We start from the raw sequence: 17,319 nt of genomic DNA, 5'->3' as shown, positions 1-17,319 counted from the left end.
ATTCCTTGTGCTTTGCCCCACATGCACTTAACCTTCTGTGCTACCGCCCAACTTCCTAAAATTTATTTAATTTGGATATAGAGAGAAATTGGAAGAGAATGGGGGAGAGAAAAAGACACCTTATAGCACTGTTTCACCAGTCTTGAAGCTTCCCTTCTGTAGTTGGGAACCAGGGACTTGAAGCCAGTCTTTGTACACTGTAACATCCACACACCACTGGCTGTAACACTGCCTGGCCTCCTTAAGGTTAAGTTGTAAAATATTCTAGCTCAGTGTGTAATTACATCAATAGAAGAGACCTGGCTGCACAGTACAATGACTTTAAAATTATTAGTATGCCTTTTAATGTATAGCAAGTATATTGCTGCTTTATTATTTTAATACACTAAACAAGAAAATATAGACAAAGAGATGACATTTAGACAATTCAGAAATACACACACATACATACAAATAGATGATAGGCAGACAGACAGACAGACAGATTGATTGATTGATTTCTCATGAAAAGAGAGGAAATATCCAATACCACCATGGTTTACATCAAGACTGACATCTCCTTGGTGCATAAGTGGATTTCCTATTTGGATTCTCATTGGTGTATGCAGTTCTATAAGTCATCATTCACTACCCCAAGACAGGGCTTTCAAATTAAGTGTCAAACCATAATGTTCTTTCTGACTAACTACACTTAATTTCTTGAAACAACTATAGAACATTTTATGAAGAGAAACTGCTTCAGCCATGGAGAGTATGAAATGTTTTTCACGAACAATTCAGCTTTAAAATTAAGCTCCCTCATTTTCTAACAAGTTACACTGCAAAAGAACTGTGTGGGCTGCACACTACAGACATGTTGAAATTGTTACTGAAATGCACTGTTTGCAATAACCAAATTAATAACATCTATAATGGTAACTAAAATTTCAAAGCAAAGCATTTTTTAAAAAACAATGTACACTTTTGTGATTTTCAATAGAAAATGAAATTGCATTTTATGCAATTAATCATAATTGGTTTGTTATATGCACATCTTAAATTATAAGATTAGACAGATTCTTAGAAGTGTGATTATATTTAAATATTTTTCCAGTAGCACCATGAATGGTGCTCCTATGTGATATAGGGACTTATACCCAAGTCCTTGTATATAGCAAAGCGTACACTCCACCACATTAACTTTCCCCACCCCCTCCATGTCTCCTCTGTTTTGCACTTTTCCTTCAGCCACTTTCCTTCAAATATTTTCCAGAAGACAAAGAGTATGGCATAAATGATGGAAAAGTTTTGAAGTTAAGAGAAATCAGCACAGGGGCTGAAGAGATTGCTTACTGGGTGGGATATCTCACTAATGGATGTGGAAGTAATGGTTTGTAGCTACAGTTCTAATTTTCAGATGAATTAAGAAAAAATATATTTAAACATCATCAGAATAAAAACTACTAGTATTGTAACAGTTACTTGCAACTCCACATTTTTCTACATAATTTAAAAGACTAATGAATTAAATAAGATTAGTCAGTTTAAGCTTGTGGAATATATATATATATATATATATATATATATATATATTATATGTGTGTATATAAATATATTATTTGTATATATATAATATTACTTGACCTATTAACATTAGTCATATTTATAAGCCAAAAAAAAAGAAGGGTGAGTATGGGATTATCTCACTCACTGGCAGGCAGAACTGAAGAAACAAGAACACAAAGGGAAAAAACAAAGTAAAACGAACTGGGTTTAGTGTATGGCACAAAAGCAAAGGAATTTGGGGAGGGACTGGGGCACATGGAGACTTTGAGATCCTGATATATGATAATGGAACAAGACCTAAATTGAGGATGAGAGTGTCCTGCAGACACCCATCATGGAGACATGAGAAATACCCATGTGTCAACAACTGTACTGGGAACCATCAATCCCCCCCTCCCCCATGCTCAATTTAAAACACAATCAGAAGCAGTAATGGGAAATACAACAAAGAAAAAACAAATAATAAAATGAGAGACTTTAGCATCAATAATTACTTTTCATGCAAATGAATTATAAGTAGCAACAGAAGGCACATTTTTGGAGTAGATAGAGAGACTGTCTATGAACCAACTATATAGCCTGCTAACCAGAATTGTAACTGAACATAATAAATCATAAAAATTTCTTCCTTTTAACAAAAAAAATACATAAATTTTGATAGTAACTGCCAACATAGATAACAATGGAGCTATTAAAGAACACAATTTTGTAAGCTGTTATAATTAAGTGGTAGAAATCTGAATTTGAGTGTTGTAATTTTAAAATGCCATGTTCAAAATCATGAATAACCACAAAGAAAATAGATAATATAGTCAAAAGAGAATGAAAACATTTAGAAATGCCACAATCAACTAAATGGGAAAAAGAAAAAGACAGGGGTGCAGAAATGAGGGACAAAATGACTACAAGAAATAGAAAATACAAGCAGAAGTAGAATTTCCTTTAAGATCATGAAGAAGGTAGTGACACCTACTTTTGTCATTTTTATTCACATTATGCTTAAAAGTTTTACCTGAGTTTTTCAGCAGGGGAAAGAAGTAGAAGGTAACTGAACTGGAAAGGAAGAAGTTAAATTATCTCTGTTCACAGATGATATAAATTTGTATGTGGAAATCATTAAAGGATACCAAACATTTTAGAACCATGACATTAATTTAGTGCATTAGAAAATTACAAAGTTATCACACAAAAATCAGTTGCCTATCTATATGTTAATAACCAAAATCCTGGCATGAAAAGCACAAAATTCCAAATTAAAATATATAATAAAATTATAAATTAACAAAGCAATTTAATGTGTATAATGATAAGTGTAATGTATCCAGGAAAATAATTAAGACATAAATAAAAGTAACTACATTCTACATGCTTGGAATGGAATATTTAATATTGTTAGCTATCAGTACTCTAGTGTACAGATTCATTGCAATCAATATTAAAATTATAACATACATACATATATATATATATGTATCCATTTTGTTTTGCTTTGTGAAGATTTGATTTCACACATGCATGATTTCACCACTCCAAAACAAATTATTCATTCACAAAGGAAGAGAGGAAAAGAGACTGAGATGGAAATGGAGAAGGAGAGGGAGTAAGAGAAAGATCGACAGTATAGCACTGGAGCTTTCTTCTTGTCGTAAAGCTCCCACAAGTGGTGCAGGGTTTGAATCTGGAACTTACACATGACAAAACATGGCACATACCCTTCCCAGCACTATTAGTCTGACTTCATCATAAAATGTTTAAGAAATATCAAAGGACAAAAAAAAAAAAAAAAGACAATATAGTTCCTCATTTTAAAAACTCATGTCAAAGCAACATAAGGTTAAAAGAAAAAAGACCACTGCATTCTGTCATTCAGAAGCCAGACATATAGACCAATGAAATGAATTAAAATACACTGAAAAATGAAATGTATTCAAATACACCGAAAATGATCTTAATATATTATCTTTATTTAATGGTTAGAGACTGTCAGCAATTGAGAGGAAGGGGTAAATAGAGAGGGAGAGAGACAGAGAGACATCTACAACCCTGGTTTACCATTTTTTGAAGCTTTCCCCCTGTAGGTGGAGACCAGGGGCTTGAACCCAAGTTCTTGTTCATTGTAACATATGCACCCAACCAGGTGTGCGACCACCCGGTCCCCTGAAAAATGATTTTTAACAAGGATACAGGACTAATAGATGTAGAAAAAGACAGTCTTTAAAAAATGGTGCTGGGGTGGTCTGGGAGGTAGCGCAGTGATAAATCTTTGGATTCTCAAGCATGAGGTCCTGAGTTCGATCCCCAGCAGCACATGTGCCAGAGTGATGTCTGGTTCTTTCTCTTTCCTCCTATCTTCCTCATTAATAAATAAATAAAATCTTTGAAAATAAAATACCCCACCTCCTTTCCCACCCTGTTTAAAAAAAATGGTGCTGTGGAAAGTGACTATATTCAAAATAAATTAAATACTCATATTTAACATTAAGAATTAAATAAAATGAAATCAATGACATAAACTAAGAATCTTAGAAGAATATATACAGCAAAAACTTTATGACAGATTTAGCAGTACTTTCTCTTTTATATATTTATTTATTCCCTTTTGTTGCCCTTTTGTTTTTTTATTGTTGTTATTGATGCCATTGTTGTTGGATAGGACAGAGAGAAATGGAGAGAGAAGGGGAAGACAGAGAGGAGGAGAGAAAGACAGACACCTGTAGACCAGCTTCACCGCCTGTGAATCGACTCCCCTGCACGTAGGGAGCTGGGGCCTTGAACCTGGATCCTTATGCCTGTCCTTGAGCTTTGCGCCACATGTACTTAACACTCTGCACTACCGCCCGGCTCCCTTGGCAGTACTTTCTTAAATATGACACCAAATATGAAGACAAAAACAATAGACACCTACAGACCTGCTTCACCACTTGTGACACAACTCCCCTGCAGGTAGGGAGCTGGGGCTCGAACCAGGATCCTTTTGCAGGTCCTTGCGCTCTGCTGTGCTTATCCCGCTGTGTTACCACCCGACTCCCAAGGGGTTCAATTTCACAGGACTCTAAATATATAGCAGAATATTCTGCCTGGTATCAAAGCGTCGTCTTCTTCTACCACAGGTAATTTTCCCTTTAACTTCCTCTTATGCCTCTCTTCTCTTACCCATTTGTATCTTCAGATCTGCTGATAAATATCAAGTTGTGTTTGGAATCCCATATGAGTGAGATCATCTTGCATTTATTTTTATTCTTATTTCATTTAGCAGAATCCCTTCCACTTCCACAGATATTATAGTGAAAAAACAAGGTCTCATTCTTTCTTACAGTAATATTCTATTATGCCACAGATATTCTTTACCCATTACTCTGCCATTGGGCATGTGGGTTGGTTCCAAGACTTGGCTAAAATATCTTTGTATACATTTTAGAGTTTGACAGGCAGATATTTAGGAGAGGAACTTCCATATCACAAAGTAACTATATTTAAATTATTTTCATTTATTAAAATATTTATTAAAACAGAGAGAGTGAGAGAGAATAAAAGCACAAATCTGGCCTATGTGATACCAGGGATTGAATTTAGGACCTCATGTTTGAGAGACCAAGATTTTTTTTGTTATTTTTAATTGATTTATTTATTGGATAAAGAAAGCCAGAAATTGAGGGGGAAAGAGGTGATAGAGAAGGAGAGAGACAGAGAGACACCTGCAACATTGCTGCAGCACTTGTAAAGCTTTCTCCCTACAGTGTGGACTGGGGGGCTTGAACCTACCTAGTTCCTTGTGCATTGTAACATGTGTACTCAACCAGGTATGCTACCACCCAGCTTGAGACACCATCATCTTAACCACTATGCTACTTATGAGTCTCTTTTTAAATTATGTATTTATAAATTAATGAAAGTGAGAGGGAGGGATAGAGTGAGGGAGGAAGAACAGAGTGAAACTCTGGGACATATACATGTTTAGTACTTTGATGACTCTGCACACTGGGGTTGGACTACTTTGCACTATTACCTGTGTTTTGATGATGTAAAATAATTCTTTTCCTTTCCATTGTTTATGATACTTGTTTCTCTCCTTGGTGATGTTGATCATTCTCACAAGTTCAGTTAAGTAGCATTTCATTGTTAATTAGCATTTCTGAGATGAGTGATAACAATTTTTCATGTTCTAATTTGCCATCTTTATATGTTCTTTAAAAAAAAAAAAGCTCTTTGTCTTATCCAACAACAACAGCTATAACAACCACAAGGGCAACAGCAAGCACAACAAAATGGGAAAAATAGCCTCCAGGAGCAGTGAATTCATAGTGCTGGCACCCAACACCAGTGATAACCCTGGAGGTAAAAAAAAAAAAAAAGTTTAATTTTTTATTTTAAGGAGAAAAAGAGATAGAGATACAGAGACAAAGACACAGAGAGAAAGACCAGAGCATTGTTCAACTCTAACTTTTTGTGGTCCTGGGAATTCAACCTGGGACCTGAGAGCCTCAAGCATGAAAGTTTTTGTGCATAAGCATTATGCTGTCTCCCCAGGCCTCTATATATCATCTTTAGTAAAGTGTTCAGATAGTCACTTTATTCATGTATTTATCTATTTATTTATTTGGTTGAAGAATTTTGTGAGGTATTTTTCTTTTCTTGTAGTCTCTTATTGAAGGTTTACAGTAGTTGTTGACACATGGCTATAATTTCTCATCTCCTGAGTTCATATATTGTCTTCCATTCAGTAGGATTTTGATAATGATTCCTTTGGCTATGCTGAAAGTTTCCAATTTGGTATAATTGCATTGTTTTATGTTTGTTATAGTTTTCCTGCTATTGAATTTCTGGCTCTGAAAACATTTCTAAACTTTACATCAGAGTGTTCTGTTAATATTTTCTTCTGTGTATTCCATAATCTCAACTCTTTACAAATGAAAATACTTCTTAAGCCAGAGAGTTCTGATATCACCTTGGATACAAACTTAGTACAACATAAACTGATAATTCAAATTACAAATATTTAAAGAAATGTTATTTCTTTTGCCTCCTCTTAGATGGAACCTTGGAGGAAACATGTAAAGTGAGGTAAGACAAAAGGAGAAGGATAAATACCAGATGATCACAGTTGTAGGTAGAACTTAAGAAACAAGGACATAAAATAAAAATGAAAGGTGAAATTCGGACTGAGTGTGATATACTGTATCAAAGCAAAGTACTCTGGGTGGGGGTGGGCAAAGGGATAAAAGGTGTTGGAACGATCATTGGCACCCTGGTGTATAGTATAATTTTTTTCAAAGAGCTTTAAATACATATATACTGAGTACATGCTGCATGACTTTTTTTTTTAAATAAAACTTAAAAACATTTGTGGTTAATGAATATACTCAGTACCATGATTGTGGCATTTTGTTACAATCATGATACTAAATATATCCACTAATCCCAAAGTTTATACATACCTGTTCTACTTTTTTTTTTAGATTTTATTTATTAATGAGAAAGACAGGAGGACACACACAGAGAAAGAACCAGACATCACTCTGGTACAAGTGCTGCCAGGGATTGAATTTATAACCTTATGCTTGAGGGTCCAATGCTGTATCCACTGCACCACTTCCTGGACCACACCTGCTTTACATTTTAAGGAGAAAAAAGTAATGCATTAATAATAATTAAAGTATCTTTTTGTGAAAAATAATGCCATTTTGTACAAAATAAGTTAAAACTATTTTTAACTGAAGATAGGATCCCTAAAGCTATCACCACTTTTCAATATTTAAAATTACAGGATGCTCAAGAAGAAGCTATAGAGTACTACTCTTTTGAGGGAAGTGGGGAGGCATTTGTTCTCCCAATAATAAAGGTCCGTCACACATTTTCTCAAGAAAGAATTGAGGAGAGAACATGATTTCCAGGTATCTTAAACTTTTATTAAGGAAAATTGAGAACATTCACATGTTAGAATGAGAGAGAGAGAGACAGAGAGAGAGAGAGAACAGAGCACATGGTGACCATGTCCAGAGAGAGAGATAAAGATCATGGCAGAGAGAGAAAGCTCAAAGATCCATGCAGCTTTTTAAAACCCAAGCCCCACCTCCACCTTTCTAAGCCACACCTGTAACCAATCCTATTTTCTGGGTGGTACCTTGTCCTTCAACACTACTATTACTTATGGAAGGTAGATAGCATACTGGTGATAAGAAGAAACTCTCATGCCTGGGGCTCCAAAGTCTTAGGTTCAGTGTCCTGTGCCACCATTAAGCCAGAGCTAAGCAATGTTCTAGTAAAAATAAATAAATAAATAATGGGATACAGAACTCTGGTAGTGGAATTGTACACCTCTTATGGCCTTGTCAATACTTTTTATCTTATAAATAAATTTAAAAATAAAACAAAAATAAAATAAATAAAAGGTACTACTATAACTGAATAAGAAGGGTTTTAAAAGTATCTTTAAGAAATTGTAGTTTGCATCCATTATTGTTAAGGAAAGAACTTTGGTTTACATCTATTATTGTCCACTATTGTTATGAAAGTAACTCTAGCTTACATGTGTATATATTGAAAAAAAAGGAACTAATTTGATCATTCCTGCATACTATCTTTGCAAGATCAGCTGTTAATTTAAGACTCTCAAAACCTGGAATTTTGCACATACAAGGAAGTGAGAGAAAGAGACTACACATATAAGAGGGGATGATTTGAGAAATCCATTTTCTTCCTTCCCCATTGGGTAGTGAATTCGCTTAATACAGTTTAAGATACTTTGTTTCTCTTACAAATAACCTGTGGTAACTTTTTGGGAGGAGGATGAAATCATTGTTTTGTTTTCAGTCGTTTTCATTACCTTTGTTCTTAAAGCATTAGAGCACACTTTTGTGAGATTGTTTCACACAAATGGTACACTGATAGATGTCCACATGAAAGCTTCTCTGCTAGGTGGCAGATATGGAGTTAGTTTATAGCTCAGCTGGAAAAGTCCTAAAATATACCTGGGATTACTTAGATGTCTGGTATTTGATTTTTGACAAAGACAAAGACTTTGGAATTTCTGATGAACCAAAGATTGCCTATGGCAGTCCCCAGAGCATTTTCTGTACTGATAGTTTGCATCTGGGTTAACTATTTTGCAGGTCTGCTTTGAATTGTTAAAAGATCCCCACTGAGAGCTTCTTTGATATTCTTCTCAGATCCTGAGAGTTCAAACTTGTAGACACTGTGGGAAAACAAGGCTCTTGGGAATCTGGCTCTTGGGGTTATCATCTGAAGACTGATGTTTGTCTGCATGCTTTTCCTCTTGCTGAACCACATAATTTGTTTTTAAAACAAAACCTATACATGAGCATTCTTTGTATAATCTGGTGAGACCTTTCAAATAACTAGACGGGAACATATTTTAGAGTTGAAAGCAGTGTCATAACATCTCATGGGAAGACACCATGCAATAAGGTAGCTGAACTTAAGACAAGGTTGTTAAAAGATGATGCCTGAAATAAGTCTTATATAGGACAAAGGGAAAGCAAAGAAAGGGTAGAGACAAGAAGAGGAGTTAGAGGAGGTATTGGGAGAGGGGAGGGGTTGCCCCATCCTCAGCTCCCTCCAGCTAGGGTTCCTTTCAGGAGTCTTTGAAAGAATTGCAGGATAATGCTCATGATCAGTATGCAGATTCCAATCTTCTTTTATTAAGTTATGAGGTTAAAAAAAAATCCTATAGAAGTGAAGTTCGAATGAGGAAAAAGGTCCTGAGGCCCTGGGAAGATTCCATAAAGGCCAGCTTCCTATTTGCCTGATGACATTGCAAGCCAGGTGTGGTTGCCTTACCAAAACTGCTCCCACAGTGTGCAAAGATATTCTTTGTGCTCAAGTTTCTTTAATTTAATTCAATGTATTATTGGATAAAGACAAAGAGAAATTAAGAGCAGAGTGAGTGATAAAGACAGGGAAACACCTGCAGCACTACTTCACCACCAGAGAAGCTTTCCCCCTGCAAGTTTGGACTAGGGGCTTGAACATGGGTCCTTAAGCATTGCAGTGTGTGTGCTTTACCAGGTGCACCACTGCCTGGCTTCAAGTCCCTACTTCACATGGATGCAAACAAGACGCAGCAAAGTATCTGTGCTCTCAAGCTCTCCCTATTTCCTGACTCAACAAAGGGAAGTATATTTTATACAGAAATTTCACTCTCTATAGAATAACCAGATGTATAAATATAATGGAGAAAAACATACTATATTTAAAGTATAAACTATTATAAGCAGATAGTTTCACATACAATTAGATGTTTATTTAACTCATATCTGACTTAAATTGAATTCAGTCTGCCTCTCAGTTGTAGTCTACTATCAACGAATGTATATGTTTTGGGTACTTAATGCTCTCATTAGATGGCACAGAAATTGTCAAGACCTAATTTAAATTAATAATATCAAATAAGGCAATTTGACCCACCCTATGAAGACTGACAACACACTTCCCAACACATTAAAATTTTAAATCCTCATGTCTTATTTATATGATAGTGCACACTTTCTATTATGTCCTGTTTTTGCCATGTATATTTTATCCTTGTGTCCTGTTTTTACAATGTATATCCAACTAGAACGATGAGGAGAGATGTCACCATCTTAAAAGAATGGAACACTGATCATGGTAGAGATGACTTGAAAAATAAATGAGAAGTAAACAAACAGATGAAAAATACCATTGTGAACCAGCTATAAAAAGTCTTGGTAAATGACAGGTTTTTGTTGCCTCCTTACAATTGGCTTCTCTATGCTTCCTGTCTACTGTATCTCTCTGGTTAATGTATTTTCAATAAATCACCCATCCTTGCCTCTTTCCTCACCCTGTTTTGTGATTTTTTTTTCATATAATCCAGTCCATTGGCCATATCCTTGCCCCTGGCTACCTCATCAATATGATCCAAACCAATACAAAGAAGGCAAGAGAAATTTACCATGGACGCCCTCGTTATGAATAGAAAATTGACATTGAATTTCAAGTTGTCTTCTTTTGAAGCACATCATGCAGAACAAAACATGTGCCTGCTATTCAGAAACAATTTAGATATTATTGAATTGAATAGCATTTATATCTACAAAGTAGATGTAACCTTCACAATAACTAACTTTACTGATCAATTTTATTGATCAGTATATATTGTGGCCCTCTGTTGATTTCTTAGTTTTCATTGTTGATAATATTTTTACAAATTACAGGGTCCACTTCTGTACTTATTAGCCAGATGTTAGAGAAAAAAAAATGCAAAGGCCAATCTCTATGTGAAAGACAAAAGGCTATCTTCAGGAAATGAGTTATGAAAGTTTTTTTTTCTTTTCATCTCCATCAGCTATAAAAAGAACATAGTATACAATGAATAAATGTCATTCTGTAGCTTTTAACAAATGGCTATTTAGTAAATCCTGGGCAAAAGAGTAATGCAGAATGAAAAAAAAGGTAAAATATTCTATTTTTTTATATTTACTTATTTCCTTTTGCCGCCTTTGTTGTTTTATTGTTGTAGTTATTGAGTCGTTGTTGGGTAGGACAGAGAGAAATGGAGAGAGGAGGGGAATACAGAGAAGGGGAGAGAAAGATAGGCACCTGCAGACCTGCTGCACTACTTGTGAAGCGACTCCTCTACACGTGGGGAGCGGGGGAGGGGGGCTGAAACTGGGATCCTTATGCCAGTCCTTGCACTTTGCGCCACGTGTGTTTAACTCGCTGTGCTACCGCCTGACTCCCAAACATTCTATTTTTTAAAGTACTCTCACAATTATTTATGTTGAAGATAAACTGCACAGAAATGTAGGCCCATATCTTTATTGAAATGGTGATTTACTTAGTTTCTTAAGTTTCATTCTAGTTGTCAAAATAACTAATGCTATCTAAAGTAATGGTTGGATATGAATCAAGAAAAGCTATTTATTTTATCTCCAGATTTCTAACTTTTGAGATTTAATGGGATCACATCATGTAGAATGAGACTAGAAATTGTTCAGGTTTTGATAAACCTTTATTATTGAGTATTTACAAAACAGTATTTAGTGCTACTGTCATAAATCACCAATTCCCTCATGATTTTCTGTCATCAACTGATTTAAAATATCTCTCTCCATAGCTGAATCAATTACATATCAGAGACTATTTCCCTGCTTCATACATTCATGCTGTTCATTGTGCAACAGTGCATACAATTTAAAGAAAAAAAAAAAACCCTGGCATTTCACTTTTGATAAAACAAAAATTATTTCCTTATTTTAAATAATGACTAGAAATGGTTGAAAATTTAAAATCACTGTCAGAGGGTCACTTTAGTAACAAAGTGCACCATAGATCCAGATCTGCAGAACTACTCACACAGTGTTATATGGGCATTACCAGTCACCCTTGATTTTAATTTCAAAGGAAGTCTAAAGACACAATTACTTTAAAATTACACTACTAGGTGTTTTTCATCCACTTTCAATTGTTCTTGCCTCCATTACTACTAGTTTGAACCAGCTGTGAGTGAATCATTTCTCACAGATTTACAAAAGAGTCCAAAAGTAATGAATCATTACACCTAAAAAGAGCATTTTATAAAAATAACTATGTAGTGCTTATATGCTAGATTTAAATGCTATGTCCAGGCCTTCCAGCTATATGAGCATTTTTCTGAGTAGTCTTAGAGGACATTTCTTTAAACCAAGGGATAAGAATATGGTCAGGTAAAGATACAACAGAGTAAAGAAGGAGGGATAATTTGAGTTTAAGTAAGCATGTAATTAATTAATTAACCAGTCCAAAGTGTTCAGTAATTTATAAAAGAAATAGCCAGTCAGTTTAGAAAATGCATAATAGATATGTAATGACATGTAACAATGAAAGGTAGTCACTGAGAGCTTAGTAAAAAAGGTTACCAGCATGGTGAAAACAGGTACACTAAAGGATTTCACTCAACTGTAATAAAAGATGAAATCTTGTCTTTTCCTACAGCATGGAGAGAACTGGAAGCTATCATGCTAAGTGAGATAAGTCAAAGAAATCCCAGATGATCTTGTTCATGTGTGTGATATAAGAAACAAATAAGTGAACAGTGTGAAACATAAGCAGTCTATGGATGTAGGTCCAACTTTACTAAGGTATGAGGGCTCAGTGGAAAAAAAAATGACAGTTTTTTGGTGGTGAGATGTTCCAACATACATTTTAAGGAGTTAACACCAAATTCCAAGAGGTCTGGGCTTTGTCTAGTATGGTTGTGGGAGACAGGGTGGCTGGTAGCCAGAAATATATATATATATATATATACACATATACATATATTTCAAAGATTTCATGTATTGAATTCCCATGAAGCTGGAAAAGTGGGGGAGGAGAGAGAATCAGAGCACTATTCTGGCTGATACAGTGTCAAGGATCCAACTCAGGACTTCATGCTTCCTAATCCAATGCTCAAGTCACTATACTAGAATTTGAAATTCATTCTAGTCAATGATATGCTAGGATTAAGGCCTGAAATAACTCACCACCATCAAATTTCTCACCACTTTGTTACAATAAATAACTGAGGCTTTGTCTAAAGGATGGATGGGGCCATGGCCTTAGTGATGAGAAGAGCTCTGGGAAGGAGAAGAGTTGTGCAAGGTGGGGTGATGTAACTCATGATCTTCCTGCCTTTCCCACACCCATCCATATAAAAGAAAGATAGCCCCTAGAAAATGGAGGCTTGATCTAATTGAAAAGACTCCAGCCCCAGATTGTGCAATAAAACACAAATGCCTTTTATGCAGAAAAACTGGTGTGACAAAAACAAAGCATGTTTCTGTATCATCAGGCAGGAAGACACTTTTCATTTGCTTTTGTTCTTCAATTGTATGATATTATTCCCCCTGAACATCAACAGTCTTATTCAACATCATCACCTCAAAATAATAATCATAATTAGAATAATTAAATCAAAGTATATAAGAAGTCACATAAACATATGGAAGGCATTTTTAAAAAAATATTTATTTATGTATTTATTCCCTTTTGTTGCCCTTGTTGTTTTAGTTATTATTGTTGTTCTTATTGATGCCGTCGTTGGATAGGACAGAGAGAAATGGAGAGAGGAGGGGAAGACAGAAAGGGGGAGAGAAAGACACCCGCAGACCTGCTTCACCACTTATTAAGTGATTCCCCTGCAGGTGGGGAGCCAGGGGCTCGAACCGGGATCCTTACGTAGATCCTTGCACTTGATACCACATGTGCGTAACCCACTGCGCAACCGCCCAACTCCCCTATGGAAGACATTTTTACAATAAAAAAAGTCCATCAATGTTTGCTACATAAAGGAAACCACATAACTTTAACCAGAATATCAGATTTATGAGGTAAAATATATATCAAATTATTAAAATAACCTACCTGTGAACATATCTATGCCTTTACCTTTTTTTAAAATCTCATTTCCTTAAGGCTCAGCATAAAATACATTATCTACCACCTGAGAAAGACGGGCCCTGAAATTTGTGCAACTTAGAACATTCTTACTCATAACCACAGACCTACAAGGATGCAGAAGTTACACAGGCTCCTATACAGAATATGGGCCCCAGATCAAATCTATGGGGCTTACAGTCAACGACACTTATGCACTTTTCCCATATTTCGGAGCTACTCTCTTCCCTGATCCACCTTTCCAGCCCTTTTTCCAGCCATGACATCATCTCCCCATACAATACCTTAGGTCCACCTGTATATGAGATGTCAGGCTTAGGCAAAAACTAACAAAGTCATGGGCTTTTTGGAATATACCTAAAATAGACCTACTAGCTTTTTCCAAAACAGAGACCCCAAATCTTCATCTGCACTGTTCAAACCTTTAGGTTCATGGTTAGTCAACACTTTGTTTGGCTTTAAATGTTAACTCTTTTTTCAGTCACCAGGTTCCAGATGACACTATGGTGCCAACCGGACTTCCCTGGGAAGACGACCCCACCAATATGTACAGGAGCCCCACTTTCCCAGAGCCTTGTCCAACTAGAAAAAGGGAGAGACAGGCCAGGAGTATGGATCGACCTGCCAATGCCCATGTTCAGTGGGGAAGCAATTATAGAAGCGATACTTTCAAAATTCTGCACCCCATAGTGACCCGGGGTCCATACTCCCAGAGGGTTAAGAATAGGAAGCTATCAGGGGAGGGGAGGGGATACAGAGTTCTGGTGGTGGGAATTTTGTGGAGTTGTATCCCTCTTATCCTATGGTTTTTGTCAGTGTTTCCATTTTATAAGTAAAAATTTTTTTTAAGATGTTCTCTTTATGTTCAAAACAGTAAATCTTCCTTACAAATAATCTAAAACTCCAAACACTTCCTCAGGCTCATATTTTAACACCTTTATATTTCCTAGTTGATTTTGAAGACAAGGTAAGGTCATTGACACCATATCACAGTTTTGTTTTGTTTTTGCCACCAGTTTATTGCTGGGGCTCAGTGACTACAGGATGATTCCACCACTTCTGATGTCCTCCCTCCCTCCCTTTTTATTTTTCTATTTTATTTGTTATAACATAGAAAAGTTGAGAGGAAGGAGCGAGGAAGAGGGGAGAGAGAAAAAGAGACACCAGCAGACTTGGTTCATTGATCATGAAGTGTCCCCCCTGCAGGGGGGGTGGGACTTGAACCCTGATTATTCCATATGGTAATATAAATGTTTAACCAGGTATGTCCAGCCCATATTTATTTATTTGTTTGTTTGTTTGTTTTTGTGGTGTCAGGGCCTTTTTCATGAGCAATTACACTACTCCAAGGATGGCTTTTTATTATTATTAGCTTTCATATCAGAGAGAGAGAGAGTAGAGAACATAGTGTCTATTCTATCATCATTGGAGCCTCCTATATCATCCATGCTCCTGATGCCTGGATTCAAATCAGAGTTTTTGTACATGGTTAACTGTTGCTGAGGAGTTATTCTGATGCAGTCTCCGCCCCCAGGTTTTACTACGCCCCGCGAAACCCTAGCATTGCCCCCCTTCAACCAATCCTGGCCCTACATGTCACCCCTGGTTGTCGCCCAATAAAAAGCCCCCTCACCCCCCCCCCCCCGGGCTGGCTCTCAGCTCTCGCTCTCTGAGGTCTCGCTCCCTGCTCTCCCCCTGTGGTCAGGTAGTGGGGACAGCCATTGCCGGCTGGCTCCACGTGGTCTGAACCAAACCCCCCCATTCTATAATAAAGATTTGTGTACCCCTTTGCTCTGGACGTCTGCTCTCTTCTCCGCGGTGCAGCCCGACACCAGACCACCACGACAACAGTTAATTAAGTATAATTCTACTGAGATGGGTATTTCTTCATTTCTAGTACCATACTTGAGATAACCTATTTCTGTTTTACAAAATAACAGCTTTCATTGCTTAACTGGTCACAAAGTCAAGTATTTCAAGAGTAGTATTAATTATTTCTTGTCAAGAGCCATTTCTCTGCTTGATAGAAGATAAGCTTTGAAACAATGGAAGCCCTTGAGACAAGTTTCTATTTCCCCTCAGGTAGGCCATTTATCAGAAATCAAGTGACACACCACATAGTTGTGGTAACAAACATGGTTTCGGCCATTGTATGTTGCAAGGAACATTCCACCCTGATAATTGCTCCCCCTCCTCCTTCTCCTCTTGCAATCCCCCTTCCCCAAAGCCTTATAATGCCTGTGAACACAATAAAATTTTGCAGCTTGATCAGAATCCTGTCTTGCTGTCATTTCTTGTGTCTCCTGTTCCTTTCATTCCAGATTCTTGGGTTCCTAGCCCCTGTTAACGCCCCACTGGCCGGGGCAATTTCTGATTATAAAGCAACCTATGCCTATATATAAAATGTACTTATTAGTAAGATTTCTAATGCAGCTTTTCCATAATCATTAAAGAACTATAGTATATAGTATATTAGTTTAAATTTTATTTATATCAAATCACAAGGACCTTGAGGGAAATGATATTCTTTTAAGCCTATTCATATACTCATGCGTGTCTTAATGATGTTTTTCTTTAAAATTTCTTTTTATTTATTATTGGATAGAGACTAAGGGAAATTGAGAGGAGTGGGGGAGATAGGAGGGAGAGAGACAGAGACACACCTGCAGCCCTGCTTCCCACTCTTGAAGTTTTTCCCCTGTAGGTGGGGATCAGAGGCTGAACCTGGGTCCTTGTACAATGTAATGTGAGTGCTTAACCAGGTGCACCACTATCTGGCCCTGTTAATGATGTTTTCAGTCAAGAGTAGACCACATGATTGATGGTAGTCCCAGTGGGCCATATTATTTATCTTAGGCATGTAGTAGGCTGTGCTGTGTAATTAAACTCTATGATACTTGTACAATGACCAAGCTGCCTGATGATACATTCCACAAATGTATTCCCCTCATTAAATAGTATATAACTGTACTCTGGATATAATACAAATTGAAGCATACCAGCCTGCATTTTCCATATACTAGGTGAATAAGAATGCAAATAAAAAGTAGTATTGTAAATGGAGTTGAAAATTTTAATAATAAAATCAATGCTTATAAGAAACTATAAATGTTAAAGGATATAATTATAAAATGTCCAAGTTACACTCAGAAATAATTTTAGAAGTATGTCTAATGTTATTTTTTTTCAATTTCAAAAGTATGACAGTTTAAATTGCTTGTTTAAGTAGTATAAAACCACTGATTGCTTTCGTCTGGTTTTCTGTAATAACAAGTGACTCTAAAATTTCAGAGTTTAAAAATTGTACTTTTGAAGATCTCATTTATGTTATGAGTCTGCACCTGCAGATCAGCTGTGACTCTCTTCAACATTCTTTAA

At 36.3% G+C, this 17,319-nt stretch overlaps 1 protein-coding gene across 1 annotated transcript in view; it reads right to left on the bottom strand.

Moving 5' to 3' along the window:
• The window catches only part of NCAM2 (neural cell adhesion molecule 2), a 219,167-nt gene that overhangs the window by 175,593 nt on the left and 26,255 nt on the right, over positions 1 to 17,319 (bottom strand). The gene's annotated exons all lie outside the window — the stretch shown is intronic.

The sequence above is a fragment of the Erinaceus europaeus genome, chromosome 14 (genome assembly GCF_950295315.1).
Source record: "Erinaceus europaeus chromosome 14, mEriEur2.1, whole genome shotgun sequence".
Classification (NCBI taxonomy): domain Eukaryota; kingdom Metazoa; phylum Chordata; class Mammalia; order Eulipotyphla; family Erinaceidae; genus Erinaceus; species Erinaceus europaeus.
The sequence above is the reverse complement of the archived record's forward strand: the minus strand, read 5'-3'. Positions and strand labels throughout refer to the sequence as shown.